A 22,885-nucleotide genomic window follows, 5' to 3' on the forward strand; every position below is an offset into this window, starting at 1 on the left:
TCCACTCAAAAGGGCGGGTGTCGGGGAGGCTACATGGAGGACCCCAGGATTTGATGAATTCTTTAGCTGTATCTACCCTGCCTACTATCAGTGCAACAAGTAGCCTGAGATAGAGTCAAAGCCACGATTAGGAAACTGTGGTGGTCCACCAGATGATGTTGAATTATTGCTTCCACTTAGCTCAGGTTTCTGGGAGTCATAATTCAGCAATATTTGATAAATCTGCTCCTGGTTTAAAGGCCATAGGATTTGTTTAGAAACCTTTTGTTTGGACCTCCAGCATCTATTGGCCATCATCTCAAGAAAGGGAAAGCCCTTCTATTCTGTCCTTTTGAAGTACGTAACAAGGAAGTATCTTTTATTTCAAGGTTTAATGTAGGAATAACAGCCGCTACCTGCAGGTGAGCTGAGCCAGTCTGAGATCAGCTGGTCCTTTGAACCCCTGATTTTAAAAAAATGGTTTCACACCACATTGCTATTTGTTCTTTGGTTTCTAGGACTTTTGCAGAGTCAGGCTACAGCCTGAAGGCATATGTTCCATTCCATTGCAGCAGTGGCATTTGTTTCCAGAGCAATCTCCACAGCATTCCTGGCAAGAGATTAAAATCTCAGTCAGAAGTCAGGAGGAAGAGCATATAAGGGAAGAGGCTGAAGCTGACAAACAAAAGGACACTGGCAAGCCATCAGTAAAAAATCCAAATAGGCACCCCTCACTTTATTCAGAATACTGTGAAAAGTGGAGCTACTGTGTCATTCCAGACAACCTTTGGCTATTTCTGCCTGGAGGGAGAAAATCAGTACCCATGTCCTGATCATGGCTAGGATCAACATGTTGCTCAGGAAGTTGCCTTTGAAGGCTATTCAAAAGCTACAGTTGGTATTAAGTGACGCTACCCACATGTTGATGAGCAAGAGACCCCATAATCTCATGACCCTGGAGTTGCAGGTGTTGCACTGGCTTCTGATAGTGTCCCAAGAACAATTTAAATACTGACTTCAATTGACAGAGTCCTTTATGGCTGAGCAACCAGGGTTCCATCTGGATCTTTTTCAAGAAGTATCGATCTTTATTTTGCCTATTTATTGAATTTATATACTACCCATCTGACTTTGCAAAGTGACTCTGGGAGGCTTACATTTAAAATAATAAATTGAATTGAATTGAAAATAATAACATTGGTTATTAGGTACATTAGGCATTAGATACAAAAATAAATAAAAAACCAAAGTCAAGAATGCTACAATGCTGGCTATCTTCCCTATTAGTACACCACTCAGCCCCAAAGTAGCGTCCCCGTCAGGACCCTGTCAAATAACTTGATCCCATGCCATGAACGACTTTGAAGGTGATAACAACAACTTGAATTGGACTTGGAAGAAACAGGTAATAGCAATGGTATCCTGAATTGGGGTGGATTGCTACTTATGTGAGATTTTGGGGGGCGGGCGGAGAAGAAGTAGGAGACAATGTTTCTTTGCTGCATCCTTTGGCAATAGCTGCCCTGCCCCCAAAATCCAGATGTCCCCAATTCTGACGATGTTTAGGAAAGCAGTGAAAACAGAGTGTTTTTGCAGAGCCTTTAATTTATAGCACGTTGCTAGGAGCAGAAAGTCTGGAAGAGGGTTAATAGTTATTTCTAATGTTTTTGTGTGGTTGATTTTGTAGAAGATAATAGAAACCACCAGGAATCCTTGTGGAGTTGGCAGTATATAAATATAGTTAATACATAAATAGAATATTTAAAAACCCAAACATTCTGGAGTTGTATAGTAGAGATCTGCTCTCCTTTTCTTTATTTGATCGGAAATTGGGGAGAAGGTAATTTCAAAAAGGGGTGGCGAGGAAGGCTGGGTTTGAAAGCAATTTAGAAAACTAAAGTCAAATGGAGACTGGGTGGCGACTAGAAGGAACTGAAATGTATACACATCTTCACATTTCTGAACACACCTCTGATTATACCCACAATAGGTCCTTTGCCTTCATCTTCAAATAATGGTGGTAAACATGGCACATTTATTTCCAGATAAATTGATGCTTTTTCTGCTTCTGCTAAGTTCAACCCATTGGACCTCGCAAACAGCACCACCCTTAGATTCCAAAATTTTCTCCAGGACTACGGAGGCAACCTAGCATACTCAGCAAACATGAGAAGTGGCAGAGCAACTCTTGCTTTTCAGTAGCATCTCCTCTGCCCAACCTTGGAATCCTCTACTCAGTGAGACATGTCTGGGGCCTATAGCTTTTTAGCCTCAGGCAAAGATCGTCTCATTTTATTCTCCCAGGGCTAGGCTTGTAATCTAGAATATGTTCAAATGTTTCAGCTCTGTGCTGAACACAGCTTTTGTTTTGTTTATGAACATTGCCTTTAGGGCTTTTATTATTTAACATATACGTTAATTTCCCCGGGTCTTTCTTTATTAAGTAATTTAACCATCATTCTATTTCTTTGTATTCTAAAGTGTTAGGGTAGATTTTTTAAAAGAGATTTTACTGTTTGTAAACAATTTGAGTTAACAATTTGAAGAACAGCACTTACTTTTAAATAAAAGAAATTTGGTACCTATACTACAGTATATTAACCATACTATGTTACAACTCCCTTTATTTCTTTGTGATTTAAAGGAATTTCTGCCTTAGAACCTGTAAGTATAACTGTCATCCAAGTGCCCTTTCATGCATGGGTCCTTGTACTTGTGACAATTTGCCACTCTCACATGGGCACCGCCTTCAGTAATCCCATTTCAGGGTGGCGTTTTTTGTCTTCTTCAGTTGGCTCAATCGCTGTTTTAGCCCATTGATGGCAGCATCTTTCTGTTCCTGCTTCTGGGCAAGGTTGTTGATGTATCATGGTGGTTTTCTGGCTCCTGAAGAATGCTTTTGCCATTTCCTCATTGTGGCTAGTTTTCTTTTTTTCTCTCTTGGTGAAAAATAAATACAGGAGTGCAAAGAAGAAGCAGTTAGCTGCCATTTTAAATATTTACTAATTTGCCAGCTTGAGAAATCTCCCTTCAAGGAGGTTAAGGAGAAAACCTTTGCCAAGTGGGCATATTGAAAGGGGCATACCTAGTACAAATATATTTGCCTTATTTGTATCTTAAAGGACTTTGCTATATGAAAACAGAAGCAGCTTGATTCTCCACCAGTATTTGCTTTTTAAAAACAAAACAAAGAAATTTTAACTATTGTAAATGTGACTGGCTGAGTGGAAAAAATTATGAGGAAGACAAGTTTCTAAAGTGAGCTGACACCAATATTCTTCTGGATGGCTCTTTGCAGGTGTGGGCTATAAATTCCCAGATGCCGCAAATCAACAAAGGTTACAGTAAGGAGCAGCAAAAAGAATAATTGAACACATTATAGCATTAATATTTACAATTAAATGACATTTTAGCTGGACTGTACCCACACATTGGAGAGCTGTCCCTTCTATCCTCAAAGACCAAGTACAGTCTTCAGCCCAAAGGTAGTACATTCTTCTGATTTAGATTTTGAGCCTATACAAAATAATTTCTATACTGTGAAGACTGGGTAATGAATAGAAATTTCAAATGTTCCAGATGGGAAAGAAGAACAGAATGCTCAAGCCACAATTTATAGCTTTCTATTTCTTAATATTTTAATACTTGATTGAGAATGACTCATCACCCCATATTCTTAAATGTTAAGGTAAGAAATCCACTTACTCCTATTCCATTTTTTCTTCTCTCCTTCATTTGAATGTAAATTAGGAATGGAATTAAAATAATTGGGGATACAATACAATACAATACAATAGTAGAGTTGGAAGGGACCTTGGAGGCCTTCTAGTCCAACCCCCTGCCTAGGCAGGAAACCCTATACCGTTTCAGGCAAATGGCTATCCAACATCTTCTTAAAGACTTCCAGTGTTGGGGTATTCACAACTTCTGGAGGCAAGCTGTTCCACTGATTAATTGTTCTAACTGTCAGGAAATTTCTCCTCAGTTCTAAGTTGCTTCTCTCCTTGATTAGTTTCCACCCATTGCTTCTTGTTCTACCCTCAGGTGCCTTGGAAAATAGTTTGACTCCCTCTTCTTTGTGGCAGCCCCTGAGATATTGGAACACTGCTATCATGTCTCCCCTAGTCCTTCTTTCTATTAAACTAGACATACCCAGTTCCTGCAACCGTTCCTCATATGTTTTAGTCTCCAGTCCCCTATTCATCTTTGTTGCTCTTCTCTGCACTCTTTCTAGAGTCTCCACATCTTTTTTACATCGTGGCGACCAGAACTGAATACAGTATTCCAAGTGTGGCCTCGCCAAGGCATTATAAAGTGGTATTAACACTTCACGTGATCTTAATTCTATCCCTCTGTTGATGCAGCCTAGGACTGCTTTGGCTTTTTTGGCAGCTGCTGCACACTGCTGGCTCATATTTAAATGGTTGTCCACTAGGACTCCAAGATCCCTTTCACAGTTACTACTACTGAGCAAGGTACCACCTATACTGTACCTGTGCATTTCGTTTTTGTTGCCTAAATGTAGAACCTTACTCTTTTCACCATTGAATTTCATTTTATTAGATAGTGCCCAATGTTCAAGTTTGTCAAGATCCTTCTGTATCTTAAGCCTATCTTAGTTTTGCTGTTATATTTTAATGTATCAGTTTTGTTGATTTGAATAAAAATATTGATCGTATCCTAAATTACAATGTCTAAATATTAAGATGAGGCTCTCTAGATGCCTAGGGCCTGAACCAAGTACCATTTAAAAAAAAAGATCTCTGGATGTTTGTTTCTGTGTGTATTTGTGTGTTTTATGAAAAGTTATTGTCTCAGGAGTTTGGGGTCTAAGCCCCCCTTTTCTTCTATATGGATTTAGGGTTTGGAATGCCAGCCATAAGAGGGCCTGACTCTGACTGTGAATGGAATAGATAAATCTCTCAGTTACAAGAAGTGGTTAAAACATGGCTTGCCTTCCCAGAATAAAATCCCAAGACATCGTTGGTGCTGCTGCTACTAAGAATTATTGGTCTGCTTTGCAGAAAGGAATACAAAACAATATCAAGCCTATGGCAACGTGGTGAAGCCAGGAATCGTTCCAGGTTCTCCCAGTCCAATGCTATACCATCTCTCTATCTTTTCTCATGAAAACAATGGAAATTATAGAATCAATTGGCTAGCCATCTTTGAACAGACCTGCCTGGATCTGCCATGCTGAGTGTTTATTCTTTAGATTTTTTAAAAAGCACGAACAAGGAGGAATGATCACACTTGCATGCAGCAGAAAACCCTTTTAATTGCCTCCGCAAACTCTAGATGGATTTTGATTCAAAATATTCTGAAATGCTTTAGATTCAGCAGCACTTGTGGGGGGGGGGGGAGAGGAACACAAATGGGTATGGAAACTAAGAGAACATATTTAACTCTCCAACCTGCACAGATGCTGCAGATTTCTTGCCCAGTGCTGTTGGAATGATATTTTTGCTCATGGGCATGCATATGTGTGTGTGCATGCACGTGTGTGTGTGTTTTAATTCATTTCCCAAAGAAGATGTAATGTCTTCACAGAGCACTTGACTCCTACATCTGTGTCTGCAATATGGCGTCCTGGCACATCTGTTGGAGCTGAGGCTTGTACTACAAATACAGCCGGCTCTGGCCATCTGGAGTGCATCCCCCCCCCCTTCCCGCCCAGCCTTCTTTTCTTTCCCGGTGAATCCCAGGGAAGAGATGCAGAGCTATCTCTAGAATAACTAGAGGCATATGAATGTTATTTAAGAGGAGCTGCTAATAATTCAGCTGTGGCCTCTTGTGCGATGCTTTTGGCTGGTTGGTTATTTCTGCACCTATGAGCATGCTTGCAGGAAACACAGCAAAAACACATGGACTTATAGAAGGCCTGTTTATGGCCTGCTTATCATTGTGTGCTTGTATATCTTGACAGATAATCCTTGTACTTGTGCAGGACAATAGAAATAACATTTCATAGTATTGAATCATAAGGAGACCTCGGTCAGGCATTTTTAGAACCTGTTTACTTCTAAACAAAATAATTTGGGTTTTCATTTTGCATCAAATGACCTAAGGTCAAGCAGCAAATTGCATCATCCAGCCAGCCAAATACCACCTCAAACCTGACAAGGCATTTGAACAGATGTGGCAGAAAATCTCCCAAGCTCTCCCCCCCCCCCTCATTGTTTGTATAGAAACCAGCCCTACAATTAACTATCTTCTGCCCTGCAATGGCAGTTTCACTTAGCCAAAAGGTAAGGCTGGCAGTGGTTGCTACTTTCCTGGTTTGTACAGGATTGTACATATCTGAAAAAGCTATAGCAAATGTAACACTTTATTCAGCTGGGCCCCACATGTTAAAAGAACACATAAGCAAACATTGTATGTGTGACAAAGAGATACTGTTGAGCAGATTCTGTTCTCCTGTACAGTTTTCTTCTCTTCACCCCCAACAGTTTGTCACTACTATGCACTCAGTTCCCTCTGCCTTCTCTACAGATAGCAACTGTGGCCCAGTTCAGCAAGAGAGCTTCTGCCTTGGGGCTCCCAGCAGCAGAGGAAAGGAGTTGTTTATTCTTAGTTGTCTTAGTTGGCTTTGTGGCCCTGCCTGCCCTGTATGAACTGCCATTTTTGGAAAAGAAAAGAAAAACGAGCATTTTCTCATCTCCCCAATTCAGATGTCTCTTGGTCACAATGTCAGGGTTTAGACAAAAATGATTCTAACCACATCACCCATGAAATATGAAGTCCTTTCACATTCATAGGGGAAAGGAGAACTTGAGTTTCAAATCAGGGCTTCTAGCAACCTACTAAGATCACTTCCTACCTGCCTAACTATAGGTGCCCACTTGCCCGCCCGCCCACTCACTGATGCACATTGCATCTTGCTTGAGGAGCTGGTCGCTTTTTCTTTGCAGTGCCTCTGGATTCTTCTTGAGTAGCTTTCAACTTACAAGTCTTTCACTCAGAAACAATCGATTGCCCTTAAAATATTGCCACAATAAAGCTATATCTTGATTTGCTTCTGGTGCTAGTGCCTATCTCTGTCTCCAGATATTAAAGGCACTGGACTGACTCAGACAACACTTTGATGTTTTTGGACACACAGGTTCCCTGCCAAAGGAGCTGCAAGACTATGTCCCATCGGTTTGACTGCCTCATCTTGTATTTGGTCATCTTCAAAAATCCTCCTAATCTACTAAATATACCATTTAGTATATTTAATTATTTCAGGATGGTAAGAAGTCTATGTACAGTGATAGGATGGAGACCCCCCCCACTCAAATATTTCAGCCTGGAGTGTCCAGTCAAAAGAAATACCCTCCTTTATATTGCTCCATTGAAGTCCACCTTGCATTTGCTTCTCCCTATACCTTCTGGGCGCCCATTCACTGGCTGTTTTTCTAATAGTTTTGTGTCTAGGTTGCTGGAACCTTTCAATGGGATGTCTTCCTCTTCTTTAAGCATCATTCTGATTAAATAAGCAACTGTACTTACACTTGTACATTAGTAACAGAATGGGAAAAATAAACCTCTCAGGTGGACTTCTGCAACAAAATGTTACAGTGTAAAGTATAGGATTCCACCCACTCATGTGGCTTTTCTTCTCTGTTCTGGCTCAGTTCATAATTATAAGCACTCTTTGGTAAATAGCTTCTCAGTGTGGAACAGGAAATTACTTATCCAAAGGACAGTTCTGTATCTTTATACTTTATCTCTGAATCTTTTATCCTTTTTTCTTATTTGGACACCCCTGCTGTTTTCCATCCACTCTTCGTGTCACTACATTTTTTCTGGGTCAACTTTTAAGAGACCTCTGTCTTAAATAATTTTTCTTTATATGTTCACACTCTGCAAACCTTGGAGTAATCTGAATCTGCTGATAAGTCTATCTTACTCACCAGTGAAGCAGTTTTGGCTATATTGCACAAGCATGGGGAAAAAATTGAGTTGGCATTAAAACACTTCAAAATTTTAAAACCCAGCATCAATGTATATGTTGCTTTTAGCAGCTCTCCCCCTGTTATATTTTACCCTCCAGATGTGCAGGACTTTGAATTCCTGACTTTCCAGCCAAGATGACCATTGGCTTCTTGACCTACAAATACAGTAAACCATTTTCTCCCCAGGGTGATCCCTGCTCTAAGGAGTTTAAAATCCATACTTTTGAACAGGGAGGGGGTTGGGCAGGAGATATCATAAGAGAGGGGAGGGATGCGGGAGGAAAAAAGCGAGGGACGAATACAAGCAACTGTTACAAGAGCTTACTTACCCTTTGTTTCAGCCGGGGTGAGGACTAAGGCTGGAATTAGATATTACAGCATGGATCAAGCTGTTGCCAAGAGCAATATAATCCTGCATCTCCTCCTCTTTCTCTCATAATATCTAGTAATAAAAAACATGTGACATGATGTCATTGTGTTGCAAGCATCCCTCCTGCCCTCTTCCAACTCATAGCCTGCCAATCAGACGGTCATGGTTTATGTGTGTGTGTGTGTGTGTGTGTGTGTGTGTGTGTAGGGGGTTGTCAGAAAGAAAAAAAACTTGTAATGTGACAGCATCAAATCCCACCACATCTTTTGAATTATCAACCATCATTGTGAAGCAGGAAAAATGCAGAGGCAGGACCGCAACTTTGGGTGGAAGTCATGTGTATGAATCTATCTATGTGTGCCATCAGGGTTTGGCAGAGCCAATACTTTGGCTCAACCTTCAGAAGGCGGGGGGGGGGGGGGCAGCAAGCAGTAGAATTTGAAGCAGAATCTGGAAATAGTTTTGTTTTTAAAAATGGAAATATCCAGAATTTGCTTCAATTAGAAAAAATGGACCAAACCTAGAAGCTGCCAGAACATAAAGGTAAAAAAATAGATAACTCACCATTTTAAAAAAGGAAGGAAACTCCTCCAAGATCATAAGCAGGATTTAAGCAGGATAGTTCTCAGAGGTTAATTCTGCCCCCCCCAAACACAGCTAATTCATTTATTAATATTAGTTTGAATAGTTCAAATTTGGAAAAGCTTTTTATTCCATGGATAGTGTTTGCCTGGGAAGTGGGGGGAGGGGAATAGAAGATGACAAATACATGATGTTACATGCAGGAGCCATTCTTAGCAATGGAGAGGGTAGTTCCGTCAGAAGCTTGATCAAGCTTTGGAATATGGAGTTGATCAGAGTTTGAGAGCTCTTGTCCTCCTATGCTGATTGCAGAGGGGTCACTTGGAGATGAAGCACTGGAAGAGCAGGTACAGGTAGACGATGAGGAGCAACCATGACTGGACATGGGCCGTGGGACAAGTTCAGTTCTAAACCAAAGCAATAAGGACAGTGAGGTGGACTCACCACCTGTCCTTATTGCAGCTACAGGGTGCCATCTAGCAGCACTTCTTAAAGGAACCCAGGAAGGATGAACTGGGAACAACCGTCCGCAGGCAGGAACACTTTGAAGATAAAAATCACTCCCATTTCCTTGGACTTGAAAGCCAGCTGGACAAAGTCTGAATAAGTGATGAAGGTAACAACTGGTGATGGGAACAGTTAAAGCGGTTGATTCTGAAGAAGTGGACGGAGGCCTAGTGAAATGGGCTCTGCCACCTGTGAGCTTGTTAGATTCTCCACCTGGCTTGTATGTCAGAGAGGAGATGGTGAATTGGCTACTGTGAAAGCCTCATTGAGGAAGGGGAAGATGCCAGTATCCTTGAAGAGGGCATCAGTATGTTTCTTTCTTTAAGGGACCAACCCCAAACCCAACTGTACAGACCAATTATCAGATGGTCACCAACTTTCCCTTTTTGTTATCTTTGAAGAGGTTATGGGAGATCAGCTCCAAAAGACTTCGGAAAAAGATGATCTGGACTCTTTTCCATTTGGGCATGGGACAGACATTGCACTAGTTCCTGATAATTACAATGGTTATAATTGTATGTGGGATTAAATGTAGCAGACAGGAGAAAAATCTGTAGCCTAGATAATGATCTGATGAACAAAAATTGAGTCAAGGAGGAGAGGTGGTGAAAGTATCTTGCAAGATTCTGTTCATGTAACCTTGCAATAAAGACAGAGCTAGTACACTTGGGTGTGCTTCTTGTCTGAAGTATTTCACAAGACTAATACCAGTCCTGAACATTTGAAAGTATTCATCCTCTCCCACCCTTTTACTGTCCCAAAACTAGGGACCTTCTGAGACAGCCATCATGGCCGAGATCCAGCAGATGTTTTACTCATTCCTCATCAGGGAGGATCATCGCAACTACCTACATTTCCTGTGGTTCAATGACGAACAGCACAACCAACAGATAACAGAATACAGAATGCGAATGCACATCTTTGGGAATGGTTCTTCCCCTGCAATCACCAACTATGGCCTCCAATATACCACTCATGTGGACAAAGCCAAATATGGTGCAGTTGTCAGATGCTTCGCGGAACGGGACTTCTACGTTGATGATGGCCTAAAATTTGTATCCACCTTAGCAGAAGCTATAGACTTATGAAAAAGAACATGCCAGATGCTAGCAGTGGCCAACCTCAGGCTGCACAAAATCCCATCCAACAGTGAAGAAACGCTAGAAGCCTTCAATCCTGAAGACCATATCAAGGGACTACAGGACCTCGATTTTGGCACCGATATCCCTCTTATCCAAAACAGTCTCAGTCTGCGTTGGGATTTGAAGAAGGACGTCTTTACCTTTAGAGCCCAGCCCAGAAGACCATCTTCACAAAGAGAGGAGTTCTGTCAACAGTGAACAGGTTAGACCCTCTAGGGATTGCTGCACTGGTAACGATCCAAGGGAGACTCCTTCTGCGTTTGCTCTCCCAAAGCACCAAAGATTGGGATGAGCCGCTCCCGCCCAAACAGAAGCAAGACTGGGAGAAGTGGCGTGCCTCCCTGAGTTGTCTCCAAAGCATCCTTGTGCAGCACACATATGTTCCCATCTCATCCGCTGCTGCACCAAAGAAAGAATTGCATGTCTTCTCAGATTCCTCAATGAAGGCAATAGCAGCTATGGGATAGATCAGGGTCTATGGTGGGGAGAGTGACATTCATGTCAGCTTCATCATGGGAAAGGCAAAAGTAGCAGCACAACAAGGTCACACCATACAAGGTGGGAACTCTGCGGTGCCGTACTGGCTGTAGAACTCGCAGACCTGATAACAAAAACGATAGATCTTGAGCTACAACCCATCACTTTCTATATGGATAGCAAGCTGGTGCTGGGCTACATTCACAACCAAAACAGACACTTCTATGTCTATTTAAGCAATAGAGTGGAAAGGATCAGAAGTTTTTCAAGTCTTGAGCAGTGGCGGTATGTGCCAAGGGACCAAAACCCAGCATATCATGCTACCTGGTCTAACTCTGCATTCCAGTTCGCAGAATTGACCTGGATAAAAGGTCCTGAGTTCTTGGCTCACCCAGACACCATGATATCACAGAAACCAGAACACCATGAGCTTCTAGACCCAGATCAACCTGTCAACGTTCAACCTCATGTGCCCAGTAAATCGCTCAGACAGGACAAGAAGACGATCGTTTAGGCCACCTGCAGAAAAACTGCCCCTTAACCATCCCCTAGAACCAACTCGCTTCAAACACTTCACCAGATGTAGATCTCTCGTGTTGGGTATAGCAGTGATTGTCCATTTCCTGCATTGCAAGACAAGCTTCCCAGACAGCTATCTCCAAGCAGTGAGAGGAATTCTATGAAGGGTGCAACAAGATGCATACTGGTAGTATTTGAGTGTTTAAAACCTAAGAAGCCTATCTCAAAGTCTAGTCCATTTCTGAGGCTGAACCCGTTCCTTGACAGCCATGACTTTCTTCGAGTAAGGGGTGTCTAGATAAGGCTAAAATAGCCCCAAATATCAAGCACCCTGTCATCCTTCCAGCTTGTCAACATGTGATGAACCTGATGGTCCAACACCACCACAAAACTGTCCACCATCAAGGCCAGCACTTCACAGAAGGTGCCATCAGAGCTGCTGGACTCTGGATCATGGGAGCTAAGAGGTGCATCGCTACTGTCTTGCACAGGCGCCTGCATTGTCGTAAACAACGGGGTGTGACACAACACCAGCTGATGGCTGACCTGCCACCTGAGCATCTTAGTCCTGAACTGCCATTCACCAATGTAGGTCTAGACATTTTTGGCCCTTGGTCTGTAACTGCCCTTCGGACCAGAGGTGGTCAAGCTAACAGTAAACAACGGGCCGTTCTCTTCACATGTCTTAGCATTCAAACTGTTCACATCAAATCCATGAACACCACCTGCTTTATCAATGCTCTAAGAAGGTTCCAAGCCTACAGAGTCCCAGTCAAGGTATTTAGATCTGACCACGGAACGAACTTTGTAGGAGCCTGCACAGAGCTACAGATCGATGAAGGCACTCACTCAATTCAGCAATTGATGACTGACTGTGTATGGACATTTAATCCTCCCTATGCATCTCATATGGGATGGGAATGTATGATCGGCATAGACCACAAAATCCGGGATTCCATGTTGATGAAGACACATACGCTGATGCATGAGATCTTCACCACCCTCATGGCAGAAGTGGCAGCTATCATCAATGCTCGACCTTTGGTTCCAGTTTCCTCGGATCCTGAAAATCCAACTATCCTCACCCCAGCCACCTTGCTAACCCAGAAGACAGGTGACTGGCCAACACCATTAGGCAACTTTGTTCCCAAAGACATGTATTAAACAACAATGGAGACATGCTTGCCAACACCTTCTGGAAGCAACTGCTTGCCAACACCTTCTGGAAGCAAGAATACTTGTCTACCCTACAGGATCGCCGCAAATGGAAGATCAAAGAGCCTAACCTCGAAGAAGGAGACCTTGTCTTGTTAAGAGACAAGGATGCGCATTGGAACTCGTGACCCATGGGGCTTGTACACCAAGTCCTACCCAGCTCTGATGGACTAGTTCGCTAAGTTGAAGTTCAGACTGCGAAGCCACAAGAGTCATGCTGTGACCCACAGACTTTCGCCAAGAAGGTCTACACCAGGCCAATCACTGACCTGGAACTGCTGCTAAAGAAGACAGAACTTTATGATTGAACCTCAAACTATGCATATCTTGTGTTTACCTCATTGTCGCACTGTTTGATGCTGTGCCTGTGTTTACTTTAGTTAACAGTGGACATTTTATAATTCCAGGTGGGGAGTGTGCTGGTTAGAGTAAATAGTTACTTTAGAAATTAAAAACCATCCCCTTAGGGGATTGCTTTCTGGGAAATGTAGTTTCATGTCACATGGTCACATCTGTGTTTCTGATTGGCCACTGGGTCAGACTTCTGATTGGCTGAGGGGAAAACTTGCTACTGTACATGTAGACTAGTGGGGATTTTTAAATTCCAGCCCTACCAGGAGCTGTTTGATCCCTCAACATGGGGACAAACCTCATTTCACCTACGTGAATGGGAACAGATTATGTGCGCCTCAGAAGAATCTCTTCTGTGGCTGTGAGTTATTGTTTTGAGAATGCCTGACAAATAAAAGTAATCTGCATGATACCCTTTCCGTGGATTTTATCTGTCTGTCCCAAACAGTCTGCCACTTGAAACAGAACATAACCCCACAAGTTGATTTCATGTCTTTTTAAAACCTCCTCCCCCAAATCTTTCAGAACTTTAAGCAAGTTTCTTTTATACTTCCAGAAAATGAATTAAGCCTTTTTTGGTCACCTCTAAAAATTCTTCAAAACTTAAAAGTAATAAGAATAGAATATAAATAAATAGTTCTCTGTTAACATATTTCCTTCTCTTCTTTTCTTATCCCCTAGCTTAATTGTAGTGTTCAAATTTTAAAGTCCATTATCTAGCTTTAACTGAAGAAAAAAGTAAAACAATGACATTTTCTTATGGGTGGAATTCTTCAGAAAGTTAAAACCTCTAATTCCACATACAACTGAATATTTAATCCATTGTTAAACTTTCTAAAATCCATTTTCTAAGCACACTCCTGCTGTTTATTCCAGAAAATAATATTCTTTAAAATCTTTTAAAATCACTTTTAAAAATTCTTTCTCTAAAGAGAAGACAACTCACCTAGTGAATGCCATATGAATTGCCATTTCTAAAGCAAAACAAAAACCCACAAAATCCAGTTATTAAGAAGTGAGGCTTCTTCTAATGTCCTTTTAAAAGGTTGTGTTGAGGTCTGTGAGCAAAGATGGTTGTCCCTTGATTCCTAGCCACTCAACCCATTAGCAAACTACAAAATAGTGATTCCTGTAGTTTACTCATGAGGAACAGGTGTGCAGAGTCACATTGGTTATCAAGCTCTTTTTTTACTCTAGAGAGATATTAGCAGCCCAGATCCTTCATTTAGTTATCAACTCTGTTATAACACCATCCTGTTACACACATATATCAAAGGCCCGTCTAGCTTGCCATGGCTCTCAATCAGAAGTCCTCCATTTTCTGTATCTTAAGGTTTCAGTAAAAACAAAGGAGATCCAGGAAGCATCAACAGCTAGGGACTGGTCTGGCTTAGGAAATGGATACTTGGCTTCCACAACCTAGCTTTTGTTTACAACAGGGTTGCCAGTCAAAGCTTTAATCAAGTGAACTAGTAAAGAAGCAGGCTCTACGATGAAGTATTTAAGCACCAGCTTATACTATTTGGTGCACATGATTTACATCTGTTGAAAGCACTTAATAATAAATTTCACACCAAACATATGGCCCATCACAATTGTTCAGTCATTAACTGCCCTCAAAGCTGGACACAATTTCTACTAATGAAGCTCTAATAAGTGAGCATGCTGATTGTTTTACCTGTTACTGCCACCATCATGCACATGAAAAGGCCCCTGTGATTTTGGAGACTGAATTTATACATCTGGTAAAAGTTGTTGCAACGGGAAAAGTTCCACCTGGCAGAAGCCTTTTATTCCATAGAGGGAAAGCTCTACTCTGCAACTCCAGGAGGGGGTACAGCTAGGCGAAGCTATGCAGCAAGAGCTTTCCACGACTCAGGAAACTTGAATGGTCTGGGAAGCAAAGACAGCAGTAGGATTTCTTCATCTGCACATTATCTGGAAAGTGAGTGACACCAAAGTCAGCTATGTTTGGTTATTTGGTAAAGTCTCAGGGCCACATTAAAGTGCTACCATCCATAGTATCGGCCAGCAGAAAAGTTCTGTTGCATGATTATGTTGCTGCTGTTATCTCCTGGGTCGTGAGGCTGATGAGGAGTGCCTTTACTCTTTGTAACTTGGACAAGTTAAGGAAGGCAACCCTTGCTTCACTTCTCCTTCCACTGACCATCATCTGCTGGCAGGAAAATCAATCACCAATCAATGGGGGTAGGGTAGGGAGAGGGAAATTTAGGTGGCTTCTTAATGGCTGTGTTGGAAGGGCTTATCCTAACCTATCCAATCACATTGTCTAACTAAAAGGCTGCAGATGCAGAAGAGAAGAATGGGCTGATGCAGGAGAAGGGGTGATAACAAAAGGACTCCATTCTCTGTCAACTGAGAGGGGAAGTGCTTGCAATGAGAAGGTGGTCTGGCAACACCTTGAAGTCATCTACAGAGTAGATAAAATAGTGTTCATTCCCCCATAATACAACCAGTAAAAAGTATAGCCATACAAAACTCCTTGTCAGCAGAAACATCAGAAAACCTGAAATTGGTGACAGGACCAGCTACCCAGAGATGGTAGAACTTAGCTCTCTTTTGCAGTTTATATCAAGCAAGCGCTAGTTATGTCTATTGCTCCTTCAAAAGACATGAGAAGCACTTCAGAAGGTGCTAGCCATGCTTTACACAGTCAGACTCCTCTATGGAAGCCAGATTTTTTTAAATTTCCATTGCAGCCTAATGGAGGGCAATTTCCAAAACCTGAAAGAGGAACAGCAGAACAACAGAAGGTGGCCAAACTCAACCATATTGTCAATAAGCATCACAGATCACGTCCACTGCAAAAATTGCGTTGGGAGGGAAGATAAAGCAGTACTTTCAAACTAGAATAGCTAAAGACAACACAGTTGTCTTTTTTTGGGACTGGGGGTGAGAGGAAGCAAAATCATGGGTACATAACATGGGAAAGTGATTAATGGGACATATTCATCAAAATACAGACTGCAAAGCGTGGACAGAATTTTAAGTATTTTTGAGACCTAGGTAGAGAATACAATGGTGTAAGCATAGGGCCTTTTCCTTCTGCTCTTTATTAATCTTTGAGTCAGGAAAAATGATTACACTTTGGTATGGCAATAGAGATTATCCCCATTGCCAATCCCTAGCCTTGTATGTGTTTCAAGCCACCTCAATCATTTTCAAAATAATGGGTGAGCAACAGATTTTATACACTTTTAGCCTACCCTCAATGATACTGGAATGAGGGGAAAATCCTGGTTTTTATGCTGCTACAATTGAGGACAACCTAGGGTGTCTCCCTCATGGACTTGCAATGAGTCAGTGGCAACTACTTGTGACATGGTAGAAAGAAGATGTTGCCAGGGCATGTTTGTAGGAAAAGGCCTATAGACATACAATCCATTGCAGCTGGTACACAATAATGTACTCCTGGCCTTTCCATGAGGACCTTACTCAGGTGAGATCCTTAGTGGATTATATTCTATAAACCAGATCTGTGTGTCTCCATATTGTTGCATGAGCCATCATGTAAGATGGCAGCTTTATTTGGCCAAGGGCGCATCTGGAGTATTTATCAAGGCCCCCATATTGCTCCTGAGCTAAGGTTTCCAGCAATGCTGGGGGGATTCTGTATTTCTCTGGAAGAAAAGTGATGGCCAGTGCATGGGGAGCAATGATTGGGGCAGCAATGGTGGATAAGGACAAAGGGGAACAGGGCTGGAAGCCACAATGCTTGAAGAGTCAGTCTGAATAGGATTTGATCTGGCCTTCTTCTATTTTCTGGGGTTTAGGAAGCCTTGCCTATAAAAGGTAACAAGGCTGACTCTAGATCAGCAGATGCTGTTGAGAAAAACCAGGGGTCAGAGTATTATCTTAGCCTCAGTTGGGACCAATGCTGGTCAGGCATTCCCTTGACATCCTGCTTCATTTGTGTCTCGGCCTTGGTGAACAACGTGAAGGTAGATGGAGGAACGAAGCTGGCTTTGAGTGTGTGCATGTATACAATCTCTTTCCTCTCTCATACACACACAGACACACAATACAGTGAACAACCACAGATTGGGGGAGGGACTAGGGGGGGTTAGAACTGGAAGCAGATGGTCACTTTGGCAGGGCGCCGAAAAAAAGAATCTGTTCCATACATCGCACACAGCAGTCTCGGCAGTGGCCTCTGCCAGGAAAAACAGAATTACCTCTCTGATTACAGCAAGCGGGCGCAAGCATTCTTCCTGTAACATTGGGCTTTGTGAGCTAGCCAGGCCAAAGAGGGGTTGCTGGTTTTTACAAAACAAAGTACTCTTGCTACACTCTTTAGGAATGGTTTGTTGAAGAAAAAGGATTCCCACCGGCCCCCAGAGTCTACATAGTCCCCAAAAAAAGGAAGGGAAAGGGAAAGGATGACCTGACACCGTTCCCAACAAAACACCTTAGCTACTCTTCAACCTCCCTTTTTATCTTTTGAGGAACATTTATTTAAAAAAAAGAAAGCCAACATATATTTTGCCTTAAAATAGACCGGTATTTTCTAATCAATAATCCATTGCAAAATCTGTTGGAAATGGTACTATAGCAAAATTCTTTAGTTTTCATGCAAATCTTTTTATACGAATAAAGGAGAATAGTTGTAGCTCAGAGTTGAAATGAGGGGTCCTTGGTGCTCTCTGAGCTTGCTTGTTTTCTTGCAGACTTTTCTTGCTAGGTTCCTTACCCTACGTAGGTAACATCATCAGTGCTAGGTAGTAAGGAGTGCTGTTTGCTGTCAGTTTATATTCTGGTGACTTGCCTGTCTGTGTGGGTGAGGGCGGTCTTAGAGATTCTTTGGTTGGGCTGTTTACTGATGGGGTACTGCTTCCTTGACTGTTGGCCTGAAGTTAACCTTGGAGTTAATCTATGCTCATCTGGGTGCTGATGACTGGTGGAGAGATGCTGAAGTCCTTTTGTTCTCTTTTGGGCTGGTTGATTGTCCCTTTTGCATAGTCTATAGATGTCGTTAATGTCTATGTGTCTATTGATGGCTAATTTGCCAGAGTGCCAGCCTTCTAGAAATTCCCTGGCATTTTTGGACATGGCTTGGTGTAGGACAGGGGTGTCCAAACTTGGGAACTTTAAGACTTGTGGACTTCAACTCCCAGAATTCCCCAGCCAGCCATGCTGGCTGGGGAATTCTGGGAGTTGAAGTCCACAAGTCTTAAAGTTCCCAAGTTTGGACACCCCTGGTCTAGGATTATCACATTTTTCCAATTGAAACTGTGGTTAAATCTGTCTGTATGTTGTAAAATCAAAGAACAACTACTAAGTAGGACAAACAGGCAGAACACCTCCATGAACACCAACTGGCAGTCAGAAGACATGACAAAAACTCCCCAGAATATAAACTGACAGGAAAAAAACAGCATTCCTTACTAGCACTGATGATATTACCTAGTTAGGTTAATGAAACGTCTGCAGGAAAACTAGCAAGCTCAAGGGCCAAACCAAGGGCCTCTCAATCTTATTATGGTCTGGAATGCCACCTTTTGATGTGAAATTATAATTCTCTGGCTCCTCAGTGGCCATTAAATAGCAAGGTTTCTAACTAAATGCTTACAGAGGATTGCTAGAGTAATGATATTGAAGAGAAAAGAAAATGGTTTTCTATCTCCCACCCTACCTGATTTATATGAATGAAATTAGATGTTTCTTTTAAACAAATGGCTGTTCCTGTAGAAATTTCAGGAAATCTAGAAACCTTTCCTAGCCAAAAACAATATAATTGTTTCATGCTTGTGTGTGTGTGTGTGTGTGTGTGTGTGCCCGTGTGTGTATGATATATCTGATCAATGGTAGCTTTTACTGTTGTGTCCTAACCTGCGTGGCCAGCAGATGGCGCCGCCTGAGACACCTCTGATTGGTTTAGGCGTGTCTGCCAGCCGGCGGGAAAAATACAGGTTCCCTATTGGTTCCCCGTCTGACAGCTGCCCATATAAATAGCTGTCAGACGGGGTGTTTGCTGTTCCGTTCTGTCAGAAGTTAACAAGTTAATAAAGCGTTTGATTCCACTACAAGCCTCATCTTTTATTACCGCCTCAGAACATAAAACTGGCGACGAGGACGGGCGAAACGGATCCCCACCAGGTTATTCCTATGGCTACCTCGGCTATTTTTTCTCCTTTCCGCCCTGAGGCTGAGGCATGGGATGCGTTCCTTGAACGTTTTGAATGTTTCCTTTTGGCCCATGACCTCACTAGCCTCTCTCTGGACAGAAAAAGGGGCATTTTCTTAAACTACTGTGGCCCGGAGATGTTTGCTACTGCCAGGGCTCTCTCTGCCCCTACTCTGGTCCACTCTCTGCCATGGGATCTGCTCCTCACGAAGCTCAAAGCCCACTACGAGCCCGCTCCGTCCCGTTTCGCGAGGCGCCAATTCTTCCGCCGCTGTGTCCAAGCTGAAGGCCAATCTATCAGCCACTACGTGGCTGAGCTCCGAGCTGCTGCCATCAGCTGTGAGTTCTCAGATCTCGATGAGGTACCATTAGAACAATTCATCTATGGCCTCAGAGATGTCCATCTGCATAGACACATCCTTTCCCGCTCTGACCTAACTCTCAAGATTGCCGTGGACAAAGCCCACGCATATGAAATGGCTGACCAGTCCACGCCTGATTTTCGCCGTCTGCCTCACCCTCAGGCGCAACCTTTTCCTGCCTCTACGGTTCACCACCAGCACGCCTCCGACACCTTCAAGTCTGAGTTAGACCTTGCCATTGACTGGCTGCAAAGCCTCTCTCACAAAGATGGCAGGAACTGCCTCAGCTATGGAGGGCACCATCTCTGCTCCTCCTGCCGTTTCCGCGCCGCTGTATTCCATAAATGCGGCAAGAAGGGTCTGTATGCTGTTCCAACCCTTCTGACCATCGCACGCCTGACCTGCCTGCTGCTTTCCGCCGCCCACCGGCACCTCCTCCATCTCGTCAGCAAAACTGCCTCTCCCTGGGAGACTCCGATGATGCCTGCCCTGAGTGGGTCGTCGACTCGGCTTCTTCTTCTATAGGGGGTCAAGGTAAGATTCACCTCACCGTCCTCCTGGAAGGTCGCCCATGCTCCATGGAACTGGACACAGGATCCGCATGTTCTATCATGTCCTGGGACACCATGCACTCCCTGCTGCCCCACTTCCGCCTACACCAACTGGCTCCTGCTAAATGCCACCTCAGGGACTATCAGGGGAACCCCATTCCTTTGCTGGGCTGTGGCCATTTCCTTATTTCATATGGCACTTTACAGAGGCGCTTGCTCCTCCTTATCGTCCAAAATCCCCTTGTTTCTTTACTGGGTTTAGACTGGTTTTCTGCCTTAGGTCTTTCCATCTCTGGTATCCACTCCACCCTCTGTTCCTCTACTCCCACGGACGACCTTCTCTCCCTTCTTTCTGAGTTTGCAGACGTTTTCTCCCCTACATTGGGCTGCTATACAGGGACGCCCATTTCCTTGAACCTAGACCCTGCTAGTGCTCCCATTCGCCTCAAAGCTCGGCGCCTGCCTATTGCTCTAAAAGCTAAGGTGGATGCGGAGATTGACAAGCTCCTGGCTCAGGGCGTATTAGAACTGGTGGATTTTTCCCGTTGGGAAACCCCCATAGTGATCCCTTTGAAGTCCGACGGATCTATTAGGATCTGCGCGGACTTTAAATCTACCGTGAATAAGGCCCTGCAAGCACACCCTTATCCCATGCCCGTAGTGCAACATGTGTTGCACACTCTGGGCCACGGCAAAATCTTTGCAAAGCTGGATCTCGCGCAGACATACCAGCAGCTGCCAGTCGACGATGCCACTGCGGCTGCGCAGACAATTGTCACGCACCGCGGGGCTTTTAAATGTCGTCGACTGCAGTTCTGCATCAACGTGGCCCCAGGAATTTTCCAGTCTTTAATGGAGAGATTACTCCACGGCATTCCTGGGGTCACTCCATATTTTGACAACATCCTGATCGCCGCCCGTGACAGATCAGGACTCGCCAAAACTCTCCAGGCCGTCTTGCTGCGCTTCCGCGCAGCTGGCCTCCGCTTAAAAAAATCCAAATGCCAGCTAGGGGTTCCTGCCATGGATTTGCTGGGTTACCTTATTGACCAGCACAGCATTCATCCCTCCCCATCTAAGGTGGACGCCATTCTCTCCGCCCCTACCCCGACTAACAAGGTGGAACTACAAGCCTTCTTGGGTCTCCTTAATTTTTATTCTTCCTTCATCCCCCGTAAGGCCTCCCTGGCAGAGCCACTCCACAGGCTGCTGGATGGCTCCGCTCCGTGGGCCTGGACTAGCCACGAGGCGCATGCGCTCGCGGCTGTCAAACACTCCTTAACAGTTCCCCCCGTCTTAGCTCAGTATGACGAGCGCCTTCCCTTGCTCCTTGCCTGTGACGCCTCTCCCTACGGCATCGGTGCCGTACTCAGTCATTCCTACTCTGATGGCTCACAGGCCCCTATTGCGTTTTACTCCCGCACCTTATCCAAACCTGAGCGCAACTATAGCCAGTTGGATAAGGAGGTGCTCGCCGCCGTTGCAGGAGTGAAATGCTTCCACCACTATTTGTATGGCCGCCCCTTCTCCCTTCTAACTGACCATAAACCTCTCCTGGGGATCCTGGCCGGAGACTGCCCTACACCCCCTATAATCTCATCTAGAATGTCTCACTGGGCTGAGTTTCTGGCTGCTTACTCGTCCTCCCTAATTCACATGCCAGGTTGCCATATGGGCCATGTGGATGCGCTCAGCCGCTGTCCTCTGCCCATTGAGGTCTCTGACCCTGCCCCCACTAGCTCCATCTGTCTTATTGATGACCTTCAACTCCCTGTGTCCGCCTCAGACATCGCTCTGTCCTCCCTCTCAGATCCCATACTTCCCTCTGTCCTCGATGCTGTCCGCTGGGGCTGGCCCTCAACATCTAGAGACTCCCAGCTCATTCCTTATTTCCGCCGACGCACTGAGCTCTCTGTGCTTCAGGGCTGCCTCCTCTGGGGCAACTGCGTTGTCATTCCCACCTCCCTCCGCAATGTTGTGCTCATCCGTCTTCACGAGGGTCACCCAGGCATAGTGCGGATGAAAAGTCTGGGCCGCAGCTATGTCTGGTGGCCCTCCATGGACAATGACATTGTAGCTTGGGTGTCCCGTTGCATGCCCTGCCAATGTGTGCGGGCAGCCCCGCCCTCCTCCCCGCCCAGGGACTGGGAGCAGCCCATGGCCCCCTGGAGTCGCATTCACATCAACTTCATGGGTCCTATGGCTGGTCTCACCTTCCTCATTGTCATCGACGCCTGGTCGAAATGGGTAGAACTTATTCCAATGACAACTACTACCTCTGTGGCCACCATTCAAGTCTTAGATTCCCTTTCTACGACCCATGGCCTCCCTGATGTCCTTGTATCCGACAATGGTCCCCAATTTACTTCTTCTGAATTCCAGCATTTCCTCTCTAGTTTGGGCATTCACCATGCCCCCGTTGCTCCGTTCCACCCTGCGGGGAACGGTTTGGCGGAACGTGCTGTCCCTTCCGCCAAGGAATCACTCAACCACATGGCTCCTCTGCCCTGGTCTACCAGGGTGTCCACCTACCTGCGGTCTCAACGCACCACACCCTGCCCCTCCACCGGAAAGAGCCCTGCTGAACTTTTGATGGGTCGGCGGCTTCGCACTACTCTCGACCACCTACACCCCCTCTACACTTCTGCCTCTTTTCCCCGCCCTACCCCCACAGGACCTTTCTGGTGGGGGAGGGGTTTTTCGCAAGGAACTTTGCAGGTGACCCAAAATGGTTACCTGGTCACATCA

At 44.3% G+C, this 22,885-nt stretch overlaps 1 long non-coding RNA gene across 1 annotated transcript; it reads right to left on the bottom strand.

The window, feature by feature from the left end:
- Positions 1 to 1,663: 1,663 nt before the first annotated feature.
- On the bottom strand, positions 1,664 to 14,149 carry LOC309383743. The gene is made up of 3 exons (XR_014173909.1): positions 14,026 to 14,149; positions 8,246 to 8,358; positions 1,664 to 2,918 (listed from the first exon to the last, which is right to left on the bottom strand). It is a non-coding gene; the product is annotated as an uncharacterized lncRNA (long non-coding RNA).
- Positions 14,150 to 22,885: the final 8,736 nt, after the last annotated feature.

This window comes from Natrix helvetica (genome assembly GCF_964273705.1).
Source record: "Natrix helvetica genome assembly, chromosome: 1".
In the NCBI taxonomy this organism is placed as follows: Eukaryota; Metazoa; Chordata; class Lepidosauria; order Squamata; family Natricidae; genus Natrix; species Natrix helvetica.